Below are 25127 nucleotides of genomic sequence, written 5' to 3'. Positions count from 1 at the left end.
AAAATAGACATGGCAGTTTTCTGTGCAGCCATATGGAATTCTGGCAGCAGTTTATACAGTGTGTGTATATACTGCGGCCAGGATTCCATAGGGGTAAATGTGATTGGCCTCCGTCATTAAACAACGACCATTGTTGCAAACCTACAACAATTGCCGTTGTTTAATGAAAAAATGCATAGTGTGAACGAAATCGAAAAGTTATAGAGGTTATTATAGTTCACTCATCTTTAAAGTGGGATTTCACAGATATTGTAAAAAAAAAATTAAGGACATTTTCACAAAATTTTCTCTTAAAATATGTTTATTTTAGAGGTCCATATTTCTTGTGTTATACCTTTTAGTTGCTCTACCTATTTGTCCATCTTGCCTGGAGCAATGGAAGTTGTCAGATCGAAGCTTTGCTTCCCACTCTTTAGCTGTCTAGACAATTATAGGGTCTGCAGGGACCTAGTTGTATGATAGACTACATTATCCTGACTGCTAGTTCAGCCCAGAAAATAGCTGCCATCTCCATGTATATCAGTCATTCATTAGTATGATCACATAACAGCCTGTTACAAGAAGCCACAAAGGGGCCTCCTGGAATTGGTCATATTTTCATATAAGGGATAACATCCAAGACTTTACTTTGCGGCTCCCACCTGAGTGTTACACGAGCCCCGTCACAACCGTAATGAATGTGCCTGCCATGAATTCACACCTCTCCTTGTTTCATTTACCACCAATCCCTCATTTTTCCTCTTTCCAATGTCATTTGGGATCCTGGTGCAGCTTTCCTGCCCTATAAGCTCTCAACATCCAGAATTGTATAGAATCGCTAGTAGCATCAAAACAACCCCCAGCATTTCTCTGTACAAAGAATTAGCAGTTTCAAAACACTGGAGGTCTGCTTTAACGTAGCTTTCCTCCAGGAGATACATTGTATTAATGCCGACATCCTTTCCATTGCTTTATAATTCCATCACCAAGGCCAACATTCTGACAAGTTAAGATGGAATATACACCTCTCCATTCAATATGCGTATTTCTACTTTGTATAGGAATTTTATATTTCAATTAATAGAAACTCCTTGACTTGCTTAAAAGCGTTCTGCAGCCAAAAAGATAAAGTGTCAGGTTACTAGAGATTCCACATGTGAAAATTTTTCTCTAAAGTTCAGTGTCTTTTCCTCCAGACCTGTCAGTGTCTGTTCATTTAAAAGCAGGAAGTGTGTCAAACTTGATCTCATGGGGCTGCAGCCTTGGTTTCCCAATCTGCTTCTCAACCTACAAGCCGATGAAATTGCATCAGCATATTCCCTGGGCTCTCCCCCTCCTCCTCCTCTCATGTCCCTGTCAGTCATTGTGAGTGTCCTCCCTTTCCATTGTCATTCCCTTTCGGCTTTTGAAGGATTTTCTCTAAGCAGTCTTTTACTTGCGTTATATATTCTGCATTTATTTGTAGAATTGAATTAGCCAATACCTTTATCATCCATCACTGTTTCATGACTTCATGGTAATACTATTAAGCAATGTGAAGTTAGACCATTACCAAAAAGGCATTTGGAGTATGTGACATGAATATTGGATTTATGGGGTTTAAAAAAATACTTTGCAGCTGAATATGATATAAAATAAGTAAAAAAATAAATACAAAATGCAGTAACATTCACCTTTTGAACCCTCCTGCCCAAGTCTGTGTGTTATGTTGATGTAATGACTAGAGATGAGCGAACTTGCAGAAAGTTTGGATTCCCATTGGTACGGTTGGAAGATGGAATTAAATTTGAGGTGGTGTATGTTTGTTTTTGTCTGTGTATATAATAGCTTTCTAGTATTTAGAGGACTGGTGTATGATTATTGCCTCTTCCTTCCCCTTCAAAATCCCCCATGGTAACAGGATTCCAAAGCCCTGTTATAGGATGGATAGGAGTAAATGTTTACAAGCAGAATACTTATCCTCTACCCTAAATTGAAACCGTTTACTAAGAAACCAAACTATTTAAATAAATGGCATAAAGTCATTGTATCCCTCTGAAAGTTGCCAGCATGCAGTATAAGCATGTTATACCAGTACTGAACGGTTAGGAGCGATTAGGTAATTGCTTACATCAGTCTCCGTTACATACAGTGACAGCTGAGGCAGAACAATACGTTTTATCATCTTTCACTGGTAACATTTTCTTTAAGCAAAACGGCGAGACACAGAACTTTTAATGGCAGCTTGTCATTTTTCATTTCTTTGAAAAGGGATATTTCCTGGCTGGCTGCGGAGATGCAGGTCTGGCGTGTTCAGTGTGCAGTGCATTGTTCTTCATTTCCAGAGCATGTGTTCATACATGCTTGGCAGATGTCTGACTGCAGCGTTGTTTTTCATATTAGTGATGGGTCAAATAGCCTTTCACTATGTTAATCCTTTTTCTGCCAGTGCTGAGCTGTAGATTTGATTGGCATTAGAATGTGACATTCCTTATTACTCCAGTCTTAGGGATTCTAGGCTCAGTCTATATGGAATGGCTTCTGCAGTGTGAAAAAAGGGCATTAATGGTGGCAATATCAACAGGGTTCCTGGCATAAGTTGGAGGAGTGACATGTTTGTCACAGGAGGATTGGCGGGATGTCACAGGAGGCTTGGCTGGATCCCCCAATCTCCTGAGTGATCCACCATCTCTGGATGGCCAGAAGCAGGTGCAGCACTAATTTTACTAATTGTGATGGGTGGGGGACTGTGATCATCATCTGAGGAAAATCATTGCATTCTGGGAACTGCTCAACTAGGAATGACAGAAACTCAATACAGAACAAAAAAAAACACAAATAGATTTTTGGTAGTTTCAAAACTGGGATAGGTAAGTAATGCTACATGCTTCTGCAGAAGTTTATTTTTTTAACCTCTACCTGAACTTCCCCTTTAAAGGGGCTATCCACACTTGGAAAAACATGGTTGATTTTCCCAGGAGTAGCAGCACTCTTGTCCTCTGTTTGGGTGTGGTTTTACAGTTCCAATTTAAGGCCCTATTCCACGAAACAATTACCGGCTGTATTCGGCCTTTACGCCCGATAATCGTCACGTGGAATTGAAGGTAACGATCAGCCGACATCGCCAATAGCGGCGGCAGCGAGCGCGGAACGAGGAGCAAACAAGCGCTGACAACGCTCGTTTGCTCCTCTCTGTCGGCCCGTGGAATAGGGCCTTAAGTGGATGGAGCTGAATTGTAATACCACACACAATCTGAGGACAGGTATGTGGCTGTTTTTACAAGAAAGTAGCTTTGTGTTCTAATTCTAGATAACACCTATGGGGATGTGTCCAAAAAAACGATTGGCTGTTTTTGAGTTTGTATAGCAGATCAGTGCGCATGTTTTACCAACATGCTATGTAAACTGATCTTCCCCATGATGGTAAATTGGGGTTCTAGTGATTGGCAATGGGCCCCACTAGTTGGATCTATCTAAAAGTGAAAATATTTCTCAATGGACTACCCTAGTAACTTTATATTGCATATATCTTATAACACGTATACAGGCATTTAATTTCTTTTTTTTCTTTTCTAATATGCATAGAGACTATTCCCATTTTTTCCTCCTGGTAGATAGGCTATTCAGTACACATTGCTCCACAATTTGGAGCCATATTGTTTACAAAGTTGGCCGGTTGACTGTTTTTGGCACAGATGTGCCACATTTTTAACAGCGTGCACCATTTTTATTTCTAAAAAGCTGCCCAGACCAAGGTCTGAACTTATTTTTTTATCCTTATTCGTTAGCAATTATTCCACTTGTAGATACAGAATGACATATAGTAATACTACTAATGTAAATACCTTCTCTGATTATAGTGCTCCTATTATTAGTATGAAAAGGAAGCTCTATCCCGCTAAAGCAGGACTCAATCTGATCTTTTGCATCATCTACTAAGTGTGGACATTGTTGAAGAAAAGTCTCTTTAGTTTCAGCATTTTTTTTCTTCTTTTAGCATATGAGGTGACAGTGTATTAGTATAGGCATAAGCTGGTATTTGGCTTCATTTCCAGTCTGCTGTGTTTTCTGAGAAAACAATGAAACCATTGTTGGGCTTGCCTACAAATGTCTGCCAGGGTTCTCAGCTGAGAGCTGCATACACTTATCATTTGCTTATCGTTTCGGGGATACAATTTTGCAGAAATCCTTTACATAATGTCCATGTTTTTAGTCATTTTTTGTTGTTTGCACCACTAGATAATGCCAGCGTTACCGAGGTCTTCCAGAAGCATTTTTCCTTAGACTTCATTATAAAGCCTATGGCTGCATCCATGTTTTCCAGGCAGCCTTAGGGCTGTATCCAACTTCTTCAGCAGTCTATCTCTAGCAGTCAGTCGAAGCTGGAGGACATATTTTTCCTGCTTTTTTGCAGTAGTGGTGAAAAAAAGGAATAAAAACACATCCTGAAGAACAGCTTTTTCATTACATTGGCAATGCTGCTTATATATTGATTGATTGTTGTGTGTGTATACGGTCCCACAAGCTTGTGCAAAAAAAAATGGGATTTGTTTTTCATAATCCTGAGCAGTATAAGGCATGCTTGTTTTTATAGTGCAAAGAATTGGCAATAATGCAGTCAAGGAGAACTTGACACGGTAAACAGTGGCTCATAAGACCAAATTTGCACATAGTGGTTGTGGCAAGGTAGATTTTCTTTTCCTTGTAAAGTTCACACTTGCAATGGACGTTCCATTAGGAGCTGCCACTGACTTCAAAAATTCTGAGCTTGCAACACTATTTTGTATGGTAAAAAAGTCTCTATGGGGAGAACATACCCACATTTTCCAGCTTTTCACCCCTCTCCACCATAGAAATCTAACCATGTGTCTTATCATCACTAACATAGACTATATAGCTGGATTCACTATCTAATCCGACCATATTTTGTTGAATTTCAGCAGGTACTTCCAGTTTATATGGAGCATTTAGTAGGAGGAAATATAGTTTACCACCCCTTTCCTTGTGTAATTCTTTCTTTGTATTTTTCCATGGTAAGGTCTGTCAATCTCTTGCCTTTATGCAGTACGGGATTATGGATTAGATACTGTAAAGGAAAGTGGAGTGTCAGGATGACACAGATCCAGTATTGATGAAGCAGAAGACTGACATCGCTGCCTTGCGTTATCACTGGAGTACATGTCAGGGAGGAGTAGCCATTAGCTACAAAGGGGAAGCGTCTGGAGGTTTCCCTATCTCAACAATATCGTGGTAAATACTTCAAATCAAAGTATTTTAGGAGTGATACCTTTATTGGCCAACAAAAAAACTGTTAGAGCTGTGAGCTTTCGGGATTCACAAGATCCCTTCGTCAGAACTTCTGACGAAGGGATCTTGTGAATCCCGAAAGCTCACAGCTCTAACAGTTTTTTTGTTGGCCAATAAAGGTATCACTCCTAAAATACTTTGATTTGAAGTATTTACCACGATATGGATTTTTCTGGCTAACACGGTACCATACTATACATTTTCCTATCTCAACAAATAAGAGAAGTGTCAGTAGTCGGTGTTTTATGAGCTCAGAGAATCCAGATAAATCATTTCACTTGGTGCCAGAAGTGTTTAACCTGGCAGCAAGAGCAACTTGTGTCCACTACAAATGATGGCTGGCTCCAGCTCCGATTCTGGAAGACCTCCTTACTCCTACTTTCTACTAAGTGATAATGGGAATTACATGTCTCAGATCTGCTTCATTGTCGGACAGAAGTGGCAAAAAGATCAAGAGGTTAATGTTTTTTTATCCCTTACCCCATATGATTTATAGCACACGTGTTAGTAGACTACCAACCCATTGTTATGTGTCAGGTTGAAAGCCATATATTCCATACAAACACAAAATGGTAAATGGTGCTTATCATGCTAAAACAATAGTTTAGCAATAAATCCTTTCATCTACTCTACAATTATGCAACTCTCTTGTGAGTTTCCAGGATTCATTATGTAGTCGCCCCCTTGTAGATCCATTTAATACTTCACCAGCAGAGAGAGGGGGTTCCATGTAATGAAATAGAATAGAAAGGTGTCATTAGAGTAGGATGAATGCCCTTAACCGTGATTTACAATGGCTGCAAATGGATTGTCAATGTTTGCTACTCTGTATTAGTATTCTGTAGGAGAATTCCTGTGACTTCACTGTTTTGCCCACAACTTAACATCATGAAGGACTGACTAGAGATCCACTACAGGTGCCTATTCACCTTCAATAACTGTCAGCTGAACAGTTATCTCCTGTCCTCCCCATACACATGAACGGAGATGAGTAGGCTGCAGCCAGACTGCAGGCCAGGCAGTGAAAATCCACCACCCCGAACCCTATCTCCGCATTGTACATTGTGTAGTTTTGTTACAGGGTTACTGCAGTGAAGCACCCATTGAAGTGAATAGAAGCTGCACTGCAGTAGATCTGCGGCCACACTATACAGTGCATGGTGTCAAAGCTTACTCCATACGTTGTGTACATCTGGGTGCCAAGGCTCGGCCAAACAGTTGATCATCAGAAGTCCAAGTGTCAGCACCCACCCATCAGCTGATAATAGCTAATCCTATAGATAGGCCATCAATAACATTTCCCTGGAAAACCTAAAAAAAACCCAAACACTAATGTTTGCCGTAAGATCAGACAATTGGTGTTGAGCGAACCTGGAGCATGCTCGAGTCTATCCGAACCCAAACTTTCGGCATTTGATTAGCAGTGGCTGCAGAACTTGGATAAAGCCCTAAGGCTATCTGGAAAACATGAATATAGTCATTGACTGTATCCATGTTTTCCAGACAACCTTAGAGCTTTATCCAAGTTCAGCAGCCACCACTAATCAAATACCGAACGTTCGGGTTCGAATCGACCCGAACCTGGTTTGCTCATCTCTATTGGTGTACAAAAACATGTCCCTTAGTACTACTAATCACCTAATGGGTCCTCACTGTGAGCTTAGGCCTGATTTACACATCCGTAGTGCTGTCCGTCGCTGCAGACCCACAACTACAGGTGTGTATCCGTAACTGTCCAGGTGGTTAGGTGGATCCACTGCCTCAACACAGATCACTAACACCTACAAATGTCTGGTCCTTAAAGGCAGACAGAATAAATGGATGCTTTTCAATTTACACAAGCTTGTCATATTAAACTAGTTTCTGCAGCTGTGCAGCTGGAGAGCCAAAGTTTGAAGACCACTCTGGTATGAAAATGATTATCAGGGACCAACGTTATAGTCTCACACAGGGATGGCTGATGAAACTACCTTCTGTGAACCATGTCATTTACCACCTGCCATTCGTATAACTTTGTTGAAATTTACGTGACAAGGCATTTGGGAGGTAGAAGCCAATTGGGTAACATATGGCCACCCTGGGTCTATAATGTATAAGTTTTTATTAAGCAGAATTGTATACTCTTTCACACAACTTGTGGTTGGTCCCGGCTTTAAACTAATAAGACAACGCACGGACGATTGCACAGGTCTGCCTGCAATATATAAGGTTTATGATCTCTCTGCTCTTCCTTTTTAGTGAATTTTTACAGATTTTTCTGGCTCAAACACAGTACATGGCATATGGTCCATTGTATAACCTGCTAAACTTTCATACCACTGACTTACATCAGTGCTACTTGGAGCTTCATTAAATAAACTTTAGCACTCGTATAAGACACTGAGAATTCTTCTAAAATGAGAGGGAACTAAATTAAACCATTAAACACGTATTTTCTAAAGGCCTTGTCCGCATGGTGTGATGATTGGTATAGTGCCCAACATAAGGGCTCATGCACACTGAGCAATAGACGAGGAATTGAAGAGGAATCTGCTCTTAATTTCTTCTTGAAATTTCTCCTGTAAAACATAAACAGAGCAATGTTCCATTGTGTTTAATGGGATTTCCGCTTTGTTGTTCACACTGCAGAATTTTCGAGCAGAATTGTCTGCTGCAGATCCGCTTTCTGGGTATGTGCACACTGAGGAAAAGGCGAGGAATTATGTAAGGAATTGAAGAGGAATTTCAGCTTGAAATTCCTCCCGTAAAATATGTACAGAGCAAAGTCCCATTGTGTTCAATGGGTTTTCTGCTCTGTTTTTTCACACTGCAGAATTTCGGAGCAGAATTTTCTGCTGTAGATCTGCGAGATTAATCCTATAGAAGTCAATGGGGGGCTTAAATTCTGCTTGAATTCTGCCTGAAAACTTTCTGATTCAATTCCTCGAGAATTGCTCAGTGTGCATATACCCTCTTTCCAAAGAAGTGACATGTCACTTCTTTGGGCGGATTCTGCAAGAGGAATCCTATAGAATTCAATAGGACTTCAATTCTGCTTAAGGTCAATGCCAATTTTCGTTTTTGCACTTTTGCTTTTTCCACTTTATGTTTAAAAGTCCATAGCGCTTGCATTTTTCACCTAGAGACCCACATGAGCCCGTATTTTTTGCGAAACCAATTGTACTTTGCAATAACAGGTGTTATTTTTCAATAAAATATGCTGCGAAACCGGAAAAAAATCATTTGCGCTGTCAAATTGAAAAAAAAAAGGAATTTGTTTTGATTTCGGGGAGTTTTGCATTTACGCCGTTTGCCCTATGGTAAAACTAACTTGTTATCCATGTTCCTCAAGTCATTACGATTACAACGATATGTAACATGTATAACTTTTATATTATCTGATGGCCTGTAAAAAATTCAAACCATTGTTAATAAATATATGTTCCTTAAAATTGCTCCATTCCCAGGCTTATAGCGCTTTTATCCTTTGGTCTATGGGGCTGTGTGAGGTGTCATTTTTTTGCGCCATGATGTTTACTTTCTATCGGTACCTTGATTGCGCATATACGACTTTTTGATCACTTTTTATAAAATTTTTTCTTGATTTGATGCGACCAAAAATGCGCAATTTTGCACTTTGGGATTTTTGTGCGCTTACGCTGTTTACCGTGCGAGATCAGGAATGTGATTAATTAATAGTTGGGGCGATTACGCGCACGGCGATAATAAATATGTTTGTTTATAAAATGGGAAAAGGGGGGTGATTTGGACTTTTAATAGGGATGGGGATTTTTTTATTAATAAAAAACCATTTTTACTTTTATTTTTACTTTAACTAGAAGTCCCCCCGGGGGATAGATCGGTGATAGATTGCTGCAGGCCATAGCAATCTATTGCCGAGCCGGGATCAGCGTCATTCCGACGCTTAGGCCCGGCACTGGCAGAAGAACGGATCTCTCCCCTCCCGTCCCGTCCCCCCCCCGTCCCACTAGATCCGTCCCACTAGACACCAGGGATGCACGGATCAAACCTGAAAGCTGCACTTAGAGGCTTAATTAGCCGTCACAGCAATGGGACCCCCGCCAGCTAATAGAGGCACATGTCAGCCAGGATCAGCGCCGTTCAGAGCGGGGTCCCGGCGGGACCCCGCTCTGAACATTCCCCGCGGCACCATGACGTATCAGATACGTCATGGGTCGCTAAGGGGTTAAATTCCACTTGCATTCTGCTTGAATTCAGCTCAAATTCCGCTTAAATTCAGCTCCTTTTCTGCTCCTATTTTGCCAGAGCAGAATAGAAGAGGAATTTCAAGCAGAAATTCCTTGTCTATTGCTCAGTGTGCATGAGCCCAAAGGCTGTGCTACTGCATGCATGCATGCATGCATACATACATACATACAGATAGGCACTCAAAATTATGCAACCTTGCATTCTCCATAGGCCATGCAATGTTGACAGGATTGATTGGAATGGTTAATCGCATGGAGGTGTGGTTTCAGTTGCATGTAGTGACTGCAATTGGAGAGCATAACCTTAGAGAAGGGGGGGAATCATGAGTCTAAAAAGTGAGACCACACTTGACAGAAATACTGTGGATTTTTTTGCACCAAACCTTTATGTAGACTATTCGCAGCATTTTACATCATGTGTGGCCATGCCCTTGGAGGGTGCGGCACAGATTAAATTTACAGTTTTCCTGTGCTATAAAATTCTATAAATAAGAAAAAACATGCACAAGTAATGATAGAACATAATGTAAAGTTCCGAAAATAATCTAATTAACTAATAATATAACTAATAGGAGACATCTGAAAAAGATTTTTTATTGTGTTGTCTCTTGTTTTTAGCTAATTCATCTTATGAACATGTGCCAAAAACATCATGTAGAGTCTCTAGTGCTCTTCATTTGAAATGTACTGATATATACTCTTTTCCTGATCTGTCTATATTAGTAGATCAGAACCTCTAATTCATTACTAATAAGCTACACCTCTGTAGTGCGGTGAATGGCATCTAGTCTTACAGAGTAGTTGTAGGTTATGTGTATAACATCAGGACCTCAGCTGGTGCCTGTTAGTTATATTTATCAACCGTACAAATATAAATAGCTTTCTCTTCAGTCAGTACCGGAATTTATCCCCACCCCACGTGTTGTTTAAGTCTCAGTGTTACATTTCACTCATCAGTTCGGGCTGCACTTTGTTTGGATGCCAGGTATATTTTCAGAATGGAGAATTAGGAGTATGTATGTATGTAGTACTGTGTTTTGGAGTGTATATTTTTATGCGGAGGCTCCGAGTGTATATGTTAAATGCATTTATAGGCCCCCATAGCCAAGTGAACAGTAATTTCTTAGTTCATGTGTTGAAATAAGAAAAAAAAGGGGCAAGTGTAAGGGCCCTATTCCACCGGACGATTATCGTTTGCATAATCGTTAACGATTAACGATCTCAAAAGACTGCTATTGCGAAAGACCTGAAAACGTTCACTCATTTCCATGGAACGATAATCGTTACTTCTGATCGTAATTGGGATCGTTTTTCTTCGCTATTTATTCGCTATTGCGTTCGTATCTATTGCAAACGACCGAACGATGTCTTATTCAATGTGAACGATTTGCGAACGAGCAGCGATAAAAATAGGTACAGGTCTTATAAAGCGATCAACGATTTCCCGTTCGGTCGTTAATCGTTAACTACATTTCAACCGAACGATTATCGTTTAGATTCGAACGATTTAACGATAATCTGAACGATAATCGTTCGGTGGAATAGGGCCCTAAGGAGCTGAGTGACTGTTACAGGGCCCAGATTTTGATGGCTAGATGGCAGGGTCAGAGCATCTCCAAAATTGCAGGTCTTATGGGATAAAGAGTAAAGAGCTATTCTAGCACCCAGTCCTCTTCACTCTCTAAGCACATCAGTGAGCCATGGTGGCCACTACCCTGACCGAGTTGTCTTACCATCACAGTCCGCCAGTGTTGCAGAAGAGGCTGGTCTGGATAAGGAGGTGGTCTTCTCAAAGAGATGTTATTTTTTCAGAGGTTTCACTGTGTATTTGCTACATTTATGTGTTTATGTCTATATATAATTTGTGTAATATGTACTAACATATTAACTAATAAAAGCTCTGGCATCTGTATTAGCAGAAAATAATGAATTTTTTGTTCTTAGCTATGAATAGAGCCATCTGTTACAGTAAAACACAGAGGTAATCTAAACCTAAATGCAAGAACTAATTTCCTGTCATATTCAGCGTTGGGTATAAGCCATGTGGCCGCCTTCCCAACTGCAGATGAACAAACAAACACTTGTCACCTTTGGCCTGGTGTATATAATGGATAAGTCAGCCTATCATATTAAAGGGGTAGTGCGGCGCAAAAAAATTATTCACAGAATAACACACATTACAAAGTTATACAACTTTGTAATGTATGTTATGTCTGTGAATCGCCCCCTTCCCCATGTCCCACCACCGCCGCCCGTGTACCCGGAAGTGTGTGGTGCATTATACATTACCTGATCCGTGTCGAGGCCGTCCGCCATCTTGTGCCAAACGTCATCTTCGGACGTACGGCCGAATCGCTGCCGCCGTTCCCCCCACCGCAGCATCATAACTGTGCTCAGCCGCGATTGGCCGTCCGTCCGAAGATGATGTTTGGCACAAGATGGAGGACGGCCTCGACACGGATCAGGTAATGTATAATGCACCACACACTTCCGGGTACACGGGCGGGGGTGGTGGGACACGGGGAAGGGGGCGATTCACAGACATAACATACATTAAAAAGTTGTATAACTTTGTAATGTGTGTTATTCTGTGAATAATTGACTGAGCCAGTTTCACTTTACACCATGTTTGATAAATCTCCCCCAATGAGTCTAATTGTCTTGTTGTCATTGACACAACATATTAGTGTATTGGTAGTGTGTGGTCTCTTTTACCAGACCTACCTGCTGTGCTATGTTCTCAGGAGCAGTTTTTTTTCTGGCTTTCTACATGGTTTTGGCATTTGGGTAAAATATCTTTAAAATTGATAATGTTAGGGGGCATTCATATGTTTCATGTATAGTTCATAAATACGGACTATGTGCTACTGAATGGAGTACAGATTCATTCATTATGAGGCCGAGAGCTCAGAAACTCTTTAAAGGAGAAGTCCGGTAAAAAAATTTATTTATGTATTGTATTGCCCCCCAAAAGTTATACAAATTACCAATATACACTTATTACGGGAAATGCTTATAAAGTGCTTTTCCCTGCACTTACTACTGCATCAAGGCTTTACTTCCTTCCTGAATAAAATGGTGATGTCACGACCCGACTCCCAGAGCTGTGCGGGCTGTGGCTGCTGGAGAGGATGATGGCAGAGAGATGCTCAGTGTCCCTCCAGTGGCCTGTGTCCCTCAGCGTCCCCCTGCTATCATCCTCTCCCGGTTGTGACATCACCATGTTATCCAGGAAGTGAAGCCTCGATGCAGTAGTAAGTGCAGGGAAAAAACACTTTATAAGCATTTCCCGTAATAAGTGTATATTGGTGATTTGTAGAACTTTTGAGGGGGGGGGGGGGCGCAAATACAATCCTTTAATAAAAATTTTCACCGGACTTATCCTTGAAATCTTTGTGTTACTGTATTAACTAACACACAGAGTTTTACAGTTCCCGGCATCATAATGAATGAGAATGCCAGGAGTTTTGTATTCCAGTCTGTAGAACAGTGTACGTGCACGGAGCATGTGAATACCCCCTTACAGTACTGTTTAGCACTAGGTACATGATGCTTCAATTAACTTTTGTTGTTAAGGTCTTGGTGGATACACAGTTTATGTTCTGGGTTTGATGGTCAGTAAAAAATACTTTTGTTGGTCATTGTAATTGTTGGTGGTTTAGTCACCTCTGTAAATTTGTTGTAATCCCCAGTGATGCTGTGTTTTTCATAATGCCTGGATTAATTCCTAGGAATGCAGCTATACATTGTTGTCAATTTAAAGAAGAACTTTGGCAAAGTTAAAGGACAACTCCCGCGGGACCCCCCCCCCAAAAAAAAAAAAAAACACAGACACCATACTCACCATTCCTCCGGTGACGATCGCCACTCCATTCGCCCGCCGTCCGCCTCACCGTCACCGCCGTCCAGCGATGTCTCTGATTTCCGGGTCCTGGGGATGGAAAAGGCTGCCAGTGCGCTTGCACACCGGCAGCCTTTTCATTGGCTGGAGCGCATCACATGGCTTCCAGCAACCTCAGCCAATCAGGGCTGACGAAGCTGGAAGCCATGTGATGCGCTCCAGCCAATGAAAAGGCTGCTGGTGCGCATGTGCACCAGCAGCCTTTTCCGTCCCATTCACTCTCTATGAAGACGCCGAGGAGGAAGAAGACCCGGACCGCCCCCCCGGCTCTGACGTCGTCGTCACCAGATGCCGCCCGGGAGAAGAGGACCGTGACGATCGTAATAGGTAATGTATATATTCTTTAACTTCCGGGCGGGGGGGTCGGGGGTCCGAAAGTGGGGGAAGGGGGCCAGACCGGGTATTTAACCACATTACAAAGTTATATAACTTTGTAATGTGTGTTAAATAAGCTAAAAAAAAATTTCGTGGGAGTTGTCCTTTCAATAAATATTGTGGTATTTGAATCACTGATATCTGCACGTTTTCCCAACAAGTCATGTTGGTGGGAATTTTATTTAATGTAAATTTGAGAATAAGGGAAAGTGAAACAGGTTTTGCGGAGTTGTGAATAGGAGGCTACAGGGGCATTTATTCAGCTCAGAAATGTGTGAATCAGAGGTTGATGGAGGGGTGTGAATCCAGCTGAGGGGGTAAGAATCGGGCTTAGCACACTATGAATATGGGGCTGAGGGTGTCTGAATCAGACTGGGGGAGGGGGGTGTCAAAATGAGGTAAGGCAACATGAATCAGACTCGGGTGTGTGGATATGAGGCTGAGGGGGTATGCTAATGAGGCAGTGTGAATTTGGCTCAGGGAGGTCAGCCCCCATATGCTTTTAACTATAAGCACTCCTAATAGGCGCTTATAATGAAACTTTAAGTGCTCCTTTAGAAGTGCTTAAATTTAAGAAGAGCGCTGACAGAGCAAGGAACCATTGGCTCCATGCTCTTCCAGCCACTCTTGTGGCCGTGGCAGTATTCTGTTACAAAAATATGCAGTGTTTCTGCATCAATATCAAGAAAATATGCAACAGATCCGCAGCGTGTGAATGTACCCATAGGCGCATTAATTACATTTTTCTTTTTAGCCCATCTGATTCATGAATCTGTGTAAAATGCGATGCAACTTTTTGTGACATGGGTACACAAAATTTTGCATCAAGGTCTAGATGTTAACACACTATTCATCCCTATGTGCATTTGTATGTACATAAACTGCAGGAGGATGAAGTTGATGGATGTGTCTTTCTGCATGTAACATGCATGTAACACTCCATGTTTCAGACATAATGCACTTTGTGACTGGTAACTCCCTAAGCCCCAGGTGTTGATGTGAATGATGTATCAGCAGCTCTTTCTACGTGAACATTTTTCATTTGTGTAGACAGGGCATTGATTGAAAGTTATCTGCTTTGTCTCTGCACACCCTGACCTTATCCAGGCTTCAGATGGCAAGGTGGAAGGTCTGAACCCTAGGAGTCTGCCTCTGATGTGGTTTATAGTGTGCATATTCCATGCACTGCACATAGGTAATTTACATATGTATGTGTATATATGTGTAGCTATAGTTTAACAGGAGGTGCAGAAGAATTATAAAATGAAAAATATTAGCATTTTTATTTAATACATTAAATAAAGAAAAAAAACTGAATTATTGTAATTTACCTGAATACAATTTACCTGAATTCTAGTTCTGTATGATTTCAGGATCTAAAACAGCTTCAATCATTAAGCATTTGGATATCCTAAAATCATATTCTTCATATAACACCCCTAGATCCCAGTTGCAGTTTCAACTTCTGCAACCCCACTAGCTCTTCTACCGTGTTGATCATGCTTTGCTATTCCCTGCCTAGTCCTGCACCCATGAGTATACTATTCCCAGTGGCAAGCATCTCTATGGACATTGCTCTTGTAATTCTCTAGAGAGAAATGTAGAAAACTGAAAAATGTGACTCCTGGCATTGGCCCCCTCCCCCTGGATCAGAATCTTTTTCAATTGAATATTGATGGCCTATTCAGAGGATAGGCCATCAATTTTATTACACTAGCTAATGGGTGCAGGATTTTAGTTTACAATAAATTAGAGCTCATGCAACCATTATTATTGTGCTGGTTTATGAAAACTATTAATAGAGATGCGAGAGCCTTCTGCTGTACCGCCTTCATATATGTCAGATTTCATATAGCGTTTTCTCCTGTCATTTTCTGCACAAGAACATTGCGGCATGTTCCTTTGTACTCAGTATATATGGAGTTATTCCATACATGCATAGGCTCTGTGTTAAGTAGCTGTAAATCACTGATGTCCAGGCTCTGTGCATGCAGCATTTCCATGTACTTGAGCCCTTAGAAATCTGAGCAATTAATGACATCGCCACAGGGCTGAATGTAATGTCTAATAATATAGGACACCGAGTGTCTTCCCGTCACTTGGTGGAGCTACTTCAACATGACAAAATTTCTCCTGATCTCCGCGCATAGTCATGCAGGAGCTGCATGGAGCGTTTATTATTCTGTAGGCAGATAAGACTCTGTCGTCTTTATTGACAAGTCAGGAGGATTGCAGGTCTAGCATGACCCTGTACCAGTAGTGGATTATAATAGGTCCATTTCGGGTGGTAGCCCGCTGCCCATGGCCACCCAAAAAGACTTATACTTTCAGTAGTATATTGTCTCCTGTCTACAGTTCCGCCATGATTTACAAAAAAAATGCTTTTTACTGCAATTTTGTACAAATCAGGGCATCATGGCATTATTTATCCTGTACTATGAATGCCACGCTAGTGTTGCCATAGTTACAGTGGGATGGAGGGGCAGGCTTGGTGAACTGCCCGGGGCCTATGGTAAAGTTAATCTGCCCCTGCCCTGTACTTATGTTAGCGTATCAGGGATAGGTTAATGGGCATTGTAATATACACCTAGTGAGTCTGGCGGATTGAGAATAAGACCTCCAGACTTGCTGCGTGTGTACCACAATCCCCATTGACAGCACATGCAGGGTGTTCTGCCATCACAGGGGAGAGGCATTTCAGCCCAGGGGCACAGCAGAAACATGGAAACCTCTGGATTAGCCCCTTTGTAATTCATTGGAGGTAATCTCTTGTTTTTCAATGTGGAATCAAAGGCAAAAAATTACTTGGTGCAGATAAAATTATTTAAAATGTATTTTTATAGGGAAAAATGTTTTCTCCACAGGTGGTCTTTATTAAAGAGTTAGCTTTTGTTTTTCTTCCATAGCTTCTCAGTTTTCATGTGCATGCTGCGGTGTGATGTTCTTTTTTCTTTTTTTTCCCTTTCAGATCAACTGGTTTCAGAAAGCTATACCGATTTGTAATTTACTTCTATTTATCTCAAGTCTTCCCATACTTATCAGCTGCTGTATGTCCTGCAGGAGGTGGTGTTTTCTTTTCAGCCTGACACAGTGCTCTCTGCTGACATCTCTGTCTGAGACCGGAACTGTCCAGAGCAGTAACAAATCCTTATAGAAAACCTCTGCTGCTCTGGATAGTTCCTGTCTCGGACAGAGGTGGCAGCAGAGAGCAGTGTGTCAGACTTAAAAGACAACACCACTTCCCGCAGGACATACAACAGCTGACAACTTTTGGAACACTGGAAATTTTTAAATAAAAGTTAATTACAAATCTGTATAACTTTCTGACACAAGTAAGGGCTTTCTGACAATAAGGAAAGACTTAAAGGAGTAGTGCGGCGCTAAAAAATTATTCACAGAATAACACACATTACAAAGTTATACAACTTTGTAATGTATGTTATGTCTGTGAATCGCCCCCTTCCCCGTGTCCCTCCACCCTAGCCCGTATAACCAGAAGTCATCAGCTGCTCAGCCGCGATTGGCTGAGCATAACTGTTTAAAATAATTTTTTAGCGCCGCACTACCCCTTTAAGGATTTGAATCTGTATAGTCTGGAGGAAAGAAGGCAAAGGGGGGACATGATTGAAACCTTTAAGTATGTTAAAGGACTAAATAAGGTTCAGGAAGGAAATGTGTTTTTAGTAATAAACTGAGCTCAAGAACAAGAGGACACAGTGAGAGGTTAGTTGGGGGAAAGGTCAGTTGCAATGTGAAAAAATATCTTTTTACTGAAAGGGCAGACTAGGTGGACCCAGTGGTCTTTTTCTGCCACAATCTTCTTTTATTCTAAGTAGATTTAAACAAAAAAGACTCTTGCTGGAGTACCCCTTTTAATGGATGTCACTGAGAACGTCACACTGCATCGTGCACCTGTAGAGAAACTAAGCAAAATTTTCAATGAAGACCTAAGGAGGTAATTTTTGTGAGGTGTTTTTTTTTTCTTTCTCTTCTATTGTAAGTACATATAAAACAAATGGTGTCCACAGTCTTCAATTAACATTGCTGGAGGAATACACGCAGGCGTTTGTTTTCTGATTTAAGGACAGGATTCTAAACATTATAACATCGCTTTTACTCTAACTTCTCCTTTCTGAGCTAACCTTTCTTTACAGATTTCAGAGCTTTATTTTACTCCTTGGGGGATGCAGTACATTTTCTTTTTATGTACAGTAACTGTGCTAAATGACAAGGTCTGCTCCGCCGCATCTAGTAACATTACTATCTTCTAGAGAAAATACTTTAGCTTTTATCTCTCGCTTTCTATCCACCAAGCTGAAGTGTAGGAGTAGGAGGGAGGACTCTGCTTTGTATAGTTACCTGGTAGCACAGGGTAAATTGTATTCCTTTTGTAGCTTGGTATAGTACTTTTTGCAGATAAACATTAAAATGCAAGGCCAAACTCCTTGTACATAGCAGAGGGCAAGGTGATGTAGGTCTGCTTCTTTGGAAGAGGCAACGACGGATTACCTTGCACCAGAGAGAAAGGGAGGGGGGAGACCCTTTGTCATTTGCCTGTACGGGAGCTGCTGGATTCAGGATTGCTATAGCAACAGACCACATGATAAGGTGTATTAAATTGCTGCGCTGTGATCATTCTCACAGACAGAACCAAGTTTGTTTTTTTCTTCTTTCATTGAAGTTAAAGATTACTGTTTTCCTACCATGTAGAAGTTCCCCGTGTTTCCGTATATTTGAGAGGAGTGAAAAGGAGTTTTGCTGCATGAAAATATCCCGTCAGGCCAGTGTGGTCATTGTGCGGATTCACTTCTATCTGTAGCTGCAGAGCTGCGGTATTAACCCTTGCCTTTCCTGTAGAATTCACTGTTGTGTAGAAGTTTACAGAACTTAGATGTGCTCCTCTTTTGATGTCGGACTTGGATGTTGTTATGTTCTTTATGATGGATCCTCCAAATCAGTTATTGCTGTATTATTTATTTAGTTACATTTTTTTTAAAAAGAGAAATATTTTGAGAATTTTGTGGCATTTGTCACTTATATTTATATAGCAGCACACTTTATGTAACGCACACACGCACGCACGCACGCACGCACGCACACACACACACACACACACACACACACACACCAATCCCTGTCCTCATGAGGGTTCACCTCTTCTAATCTGCCTGTCTCACACACTTACAAGGGTCAGTATCATAAGTAGCCTCTTAAATATTAGCCTGTTTTTGTGGTATACCTATGGGGAAACTATAATTTATTCATAATAAACATGTGTAATTTTTTAGCATAAAAACAGAAAAGGTTCTCATCCTTGACTGCAGTGCATCTGTTTGGAGGAAGGTTGCATTAAAAAATAAAGAACGCATACAACTAGGAACCTGAATAAGGCTATGTTCACCTTGCATTTATTGTATTTGTCAGAGGTATACGTAAAAATGATCATGTACAGCATTGTTTTTTTATGGCGAGTATAGTTATATGCAGCAGATTTGTTGTAGTCTGAACAGGTTTGTCTCAGCAGGGTGCACATGGATTTATCCTAACCTCATTCATAGAAATGGGACAGTCACAGATTTCTACGACAAATGTCAAAAGTTTTTTTTGTGCAATACCACAGACATGTGTTGTCTATTACATTTTTGAAGCCAAAGCCAGGAATGGATGTGAAAAGAGGAGAATTCTCAGTCTTTCCTTTATGACCTGTTCCCTGTTTATAGTCTGTTCCTGGCTTTAGCTTTGAAAATCTGTCAGATAAATCACTCTGTGTAAAGGGACCCTCAAAGAAGAAGTCCGGAGAAATCTTTTATTAAAGTATTGTATTGCCCTCCAAAAGTTATACAAATCCCCAATATACACTTATTATGGGAAATGCTTATAAAGTGCTTTTTTTTCCCTGCACTTACTACTGCATCAAGGCTTCACTTTCTGGATAACATGGTGATGTCACTTCTTGGATAACATGGTGATGTCACGCCCCGACCCGCAGAGCTGTGCGGGCTGTGGCTGCTGGAGAGGATGATATCAGGGGGACACTGAGGGACACAGGGCACTGGAGGGACACTGAGCATCCCTCTGCCATCATCCTCTCCAGCAGCCACAGCCGGACTTCTCCTTTAATACAGTAGAAAGTTAGAAAGTGGCGTGACTTTTGTTGTGGTGCAGGACAGCCTGTAAAAATGTATGTATGAACGATATCTTAAGGTCCTATTCCACCAACAGATCTGACAACAGATTATCTGCCAAAGATTTGAAGCCAAACCCAGTAGTGGATTTGAAAAGAGGAGAAATCCAGTCTTTCCTATATGACCTGTTCTCTGATTATAGTCTGTTCCTGGGTTTGGCTTCAAATCTTTGGCAGATAATCTGTTGTCAGATCTGTTGGTGGAATAGACCTATTAGACACAGGAGCATTTAGTTTTTAATACCCAACTCCAGGCAGGCTCATATTGTGAAATAGTGGCAGAAGACAGATGAAAGGAAATGTCTCCTTCAGTGAGCTAGAAGTACTTAACTGACCCACGTCTTTACACATTCTATTGCATCACAGGCTAGCTGTCGTCTGGATTCAGAAGGGTGGAATGTAACACATTTATATGGTATGATGACTATTAAATGCAGATGTCTGTTCGGTGCTTTATATTTCTGTTTTTCAGCTACAAGCTACTCTTTCCTACTACTGGGTTTTGAGAACCAATAATATGCAATTCATTGTGAAGCTGGTCGGTTTGTGTATCCTATTACAATTTTACCTATGGCATGGGTAGTTCTTGTTTGTGTGAACACTGAGCTACTTAGAAAAAGGTGACACCGCGTAGAATGTCTATACACTTATAGAGGCCAACATGGTCACCTGTTTTTTTACTGGAGATTGGGGCCTCAAAGTCTTATATTCATAGCCCCAATGATGTAAATGTCATATTTTCAGCCGTGTTGTCCAGGAAATTGCTTTTGAGCTTCTGTGGCTCACATCCTGTTGGAATCGGCATATACTATTGCAATCTGTGGCTTTCAAGACTCCTTCATGTTAAATCTCTCTCAAGCCAATTCTGTAGCGTACACTAGAATATCAGTCATTGATCAGCTTGTCTGCCAGGTTGGTGAGGTTTTGTTTACTCCTAATCTTTCTAACTCATCAGATTCTCAATAAGGAAACACATGCGTCACTGAATAGAAGAACGAATTTACTGTTCTCAATCAATGATCTTGTTACCAGGGTTGCCGAACAATTATTGGATTTTAGCAGTAAAGGGACTATGGTTAGTCATGACTTGGCTTGCATTTGGTATCTTAAATAATGACAACCAGGTAAGGCTATGTTCCCTCATTGTAAAAAGTTAAGGGCAAATAACATCCATTGTTGCAAAACAACGTTAGTTATTAAAGGAGGAGTCTGTGTCAGTGAGCACACGGGACGTGACATGTCAGGTCCGCTCAGCCAGTCAGGGCAGGGTCCCGCCTCAGCTGCTGACTGGCTTAGTAGACCTTAGTAGTCATGTCCCGTCTGCCCACTTAAAGCAGGAAGCGCCCAGGGACCGGATCGTCTGTATGCAGTCACAAGCACTGGAGCCAGGGAGGTGAGAGCATGTTATTTATTTTATCCTCCCCGGCTGCTGTTGCTGGCAGACACTGGCAATCTTTTAAGGTAAGACAACATATACTGCAGGGTGCTCCCAGTTGACCTGTTGAGTTTAAAGGTGTCATCTGGCAATACACAACTTTTAATATATAGCTGTCATATGGAAAACCTATAGTAACCCATCTGTGCTCCCCCAATGTCCTGTTAAAGTGTCTCTGTTGTCCCCCACTAACTGCAGCACCTCCTCTTCTGAGACGAACTTGCCTCGGAAGTGACAGCCTGCTCAGTCAATCACTGGCCACAACGCTGTTTAGGAATCCTATTTCTCTGCTTAAAGTGATACTGTATACACCAACCAATTCCTTAAACCACTGGTGCCGCCTGTTTGTTAAGAGTAAGTCCTTCCCAGTCGTGTCTTTAAAAATGCGCCTGGTGCCTTGGTTAGGATAAAAAAATTATCTTTTAATCTCCAACAGCGGAGTCAATGTGGCGTGGCCTAGAGTGTCTGTGCCCTAGGCCTGCAATGCCTCTCCTTTCTTCCTCACCTCCCTTTTTGTCATTAGGAAAGCCCCGGGCAGGATTTCTCCTATGCTTCGCTTCTCTGAACAGTGCACAAGTGCCTTAACGATCCAAAGTGTCGCATGTGCACTGTTTAGACAAGCAATGAATAGGAGAAATCCTGCCCAGGGGTGTTCCTAATGAGGTGAGGGTAGGGAGGAAGAAAGAAGAGGTGTCACAGGCCGTTTTCCCCCGCTGCACTCCGGAGATGAGTTTGTCTTGGAAGTAGGGGAGCTGCTGGATAACCTCTTCAATGATCAAATAAAGCAGAAATTAGGTGGATTGGATGCTTTATTGGTGTGAAATGTGGCAGTGTATTCTGGTGGATTCACCATTTTCATGAATTAACGTGCCATTGTTTCCAGCAGAATTCGTTCTGTGTGAACATAGTAACAGAAATCCCATTGAAATCAATTGGAGTCTGATTAGTGGCAGAATTCACGCTAAACCCAACTCTTGCTTATTGTGCACATACCCTAAGAAAATATGGATCTCAAGCTGAAAGAAGGCTGAAATCCTGGTTTATGCATCATGAAACCGGTCTTTTGATATTATTACTTTAATAAAACGCTCCTGGTTTTGCTTATGACTATGTGTTGGTAATCTGGCTCAACATCTCATCAGATATGACCTAAAAGTGACCTCCATGTCTGACAGGTCAGTGAATGACTGCTCCTAATCTCCGTCAGCTTCATCTCTGTGTGCAGGGATGACGCCTGGGGGACACAATAATGACTGTCTCCGATAGGAAAAAAAAAATCAGCACGAAGCAGACCACGTTAAGGTATTCTATTGCTATGTCTATCTCCCTATAGATTATCGCATGTGAACAAACTGAAGAGATTAATGCAGTTACATTAACTAAATGACCAACCCCCCTCCCCCAGAGATTCCCAGTCATTGGAAAGGAAAAGTGGTGTCCCACTATGAATTTCCCTTTTAATTCCCCGACTAGTAAAGGTACAACTTTAACCTGGGCCTAAGGCACAATGATCAAGCTGACGGCTTCCCTTCTTTTGCAGTTTTTTGTGTAGTTGCTCCCCGCTCAGGTCTGCTCCTGCCAGCTTTCATTATTGCAGATGGTTGTAGTACCAAGCGCCTTAGGGAGTCACACAGCCGCCTGTAACAGTAAAGACTGGCTTGTCTAAAATGTTAATTTTAATGCTCCTTAAATGAATCTCATAAACCTCCACTATAAACCTTGTGGCTCTTCAGGTCTGTAAAGCCACAGTAGGATATAGTCATGTGCTCATATTTATCCTTATTCATAAATATTGCAAACTCTCATTACCAAGTTTCCCACATTATCTAATCCATGTGATTTTTGCGGCCTCCACATATAATCCTTGCATTCTTAGCCTGTTTGACTAAAGGATTGCAGCCCTGAATCCCATCCAGATGAAAGCTTAGTCTGATATTATAAAATGGAGACCTGGTACTGCATGTTCACATTTATGGTATTATCCCTCCTGGTTATGCTGTGTTTACACGGAACGATTATCGTGCGAATTCGCATGATAACGATCGAATTTGAACGATAATCGTACGTGTAAACACAGCGAACGATCAAACGACGAGCGAGAAATCGTTCATTTTGATCTTTCAACAACTTCTCAAATCGTCGTTGATCGATCGCAAAAAATTCGCAGATCATTCCGTGTGAACAGTCGTTCTCCGATTTAACCAATGTGTGAGATAGGCTTAAGCGATCGCAAAACGATCGTAGAACGAATTTTCCAAATGATAATGCGTACCGTCTAAACGCTGATCGTTATGAAAAAAAATTGTTACTCCAACATCGTTAATCGTTTGATCGGGCAAATTATCGTTTCGTGTAAACATAGCATTAGTTCTTCTAATACAGTTCAATTAATAGAAATAATTTTGGCTACCGCATTGTCCATTAATTCAGAGGTTGCAGATAGAGGGTTTGGAGGGCCATTCTGTGCCATAACAATTAGCGTATTCATCGGGTGTTATAAAAGGTGGTGATTGCGGGGTTTCCCTTGACTAATCTGTGCGCTGCATACGATGCTTTGTATATAGCAAATTGTGCTATGGTCATGTGACCATGTGTATAACATCAATGTTAATTTTTATTTTTTTTTTTTGTTCAACAATAAGTGTGAATTCTTCATGGAAAAATAAGACATCCCCTGAAAACATAGCACATCTGTAAGTGCAAAAATTAATCTAAGACACTGTCTTAATTGTGATCTGCATTGAACTCTGCAATGATGCCGATTTAGTGTCCTGCAAACAGAAACACGAAATAAACACAAAACACTAGCGCCGCTACATGACAATAGATAGTGGTGGACTGCTGAAAGCCATCTTCTGTATAACCTCTGTATAGTCTAACACATTAAATGCCATCTGCACTCAAATGACGGGAAAAACAATGTATTTATCCAGTGTGGTGTATGGATACTTTACCTTATCTGTACATTCTAGGAGGTGCTCAATATGCAGGGAAGTGTTCTTGTGATTGGAGTGCAGATGCCATTGTCTGTGCAATGTCCTGCAAAGTTACCTGCGGTACAAGTGATTGTGCTGCCACAAGAGGGAAGAGCCAGATGTTGGTGTGCTCCTTCCTACTAAATACAGGAGACAGCAGTGCTGCTTGTATAAATCCCAATGATAATAGAAAACTACACATAATATATGTCAAAGCAAATGACAGATAAAGAGGAACCAATCTAGGGACTAGACTTTAGTTACATGATTGTGATATAGTATTTATTTCCATGTTTCTTGGGTCCTTCTAGGTTTTGCACTTCCTGGTCCCCCCCCCACGTTACTTCTGCAGCCAGTAAATGACTGTAGTAGGTCTCATGTATATGTTGAAAAAGACCTGAAAGTGCAGAGATGGTTGGAAGTGGCAGAGCAGGAACAGTGGGGGATTGTTATGGTGACTATCAATACTAATATTATTATTTTATAGGCTGTATCCATGTTTTCCAGGACTTTCTAGGGCTGCAGCGAACTTCTTTAGCCGCTGGTATCCAAATGCTGAACGATGGGATTAGAGCATGCTTGAGATGCACTCATCTCTTTGCATTGTTATTATTATTATACACCATTGTGAGCCATTATTATTTTTATACACCATTTCTGAAAATGAGTTAATTGGCCATACAACTCATTTAAAGGGGTTGCTTACTGCTCCAGCTCTGAAACCAACAAAAATCTATTTGTATCTGGGTTCTAAGGGCTTGTTCCCAATCCTATAGAGGGGGAG

At 41.2% G+C, this 25127-nt stretch overlaps 1 protein-coding gene across 25 annotated transcripts in view; it reads left to right on the top strand.

Moving 5' to 3' along the window:
* Nucleotides 1–25127, top strand: part of DTNA (dystrobrevin alpha) — a 207222-nt gene that overhangs the window by 73693 nt on the left and 108402 nt on the right. The window contains exon 1 of one of the 25 annotated variants that reach the window (XM_069957619.1): nt 24028–24061. The exons of the other annotated variants lie outside the window; for them this stretch is intronic. The gene's annotated coding sequence lies outside the window, so the exon portion shown is untranslated. Of the gene's footprint in view, nt 1–24027; nt 24062–25127 lie in introns of those variants that run through there. 25 annotated transcript variants of the gene reach the window in all.

The sequence above is a fragment of the Dendropsophus ebraccatus genome, chromosome 2 (genome assembly GCF_027789765.1).
Source record: "Dendropsophus ebraccatus isolate aDenEbr1 chromosome 2, aDenEbr1.pat, whole genome shotgun sequence".
Taxonomy (NCBI): domain Eukaryota; kingdom Metazoa; phylum Chordata; class Amphibia; order Anura; family Hylidae; genus Dendropsophus; species Dendropsophus ebraccatus.
This window is presented reverse-complemented; position numbering and strand designations above follow the sequence as displayed.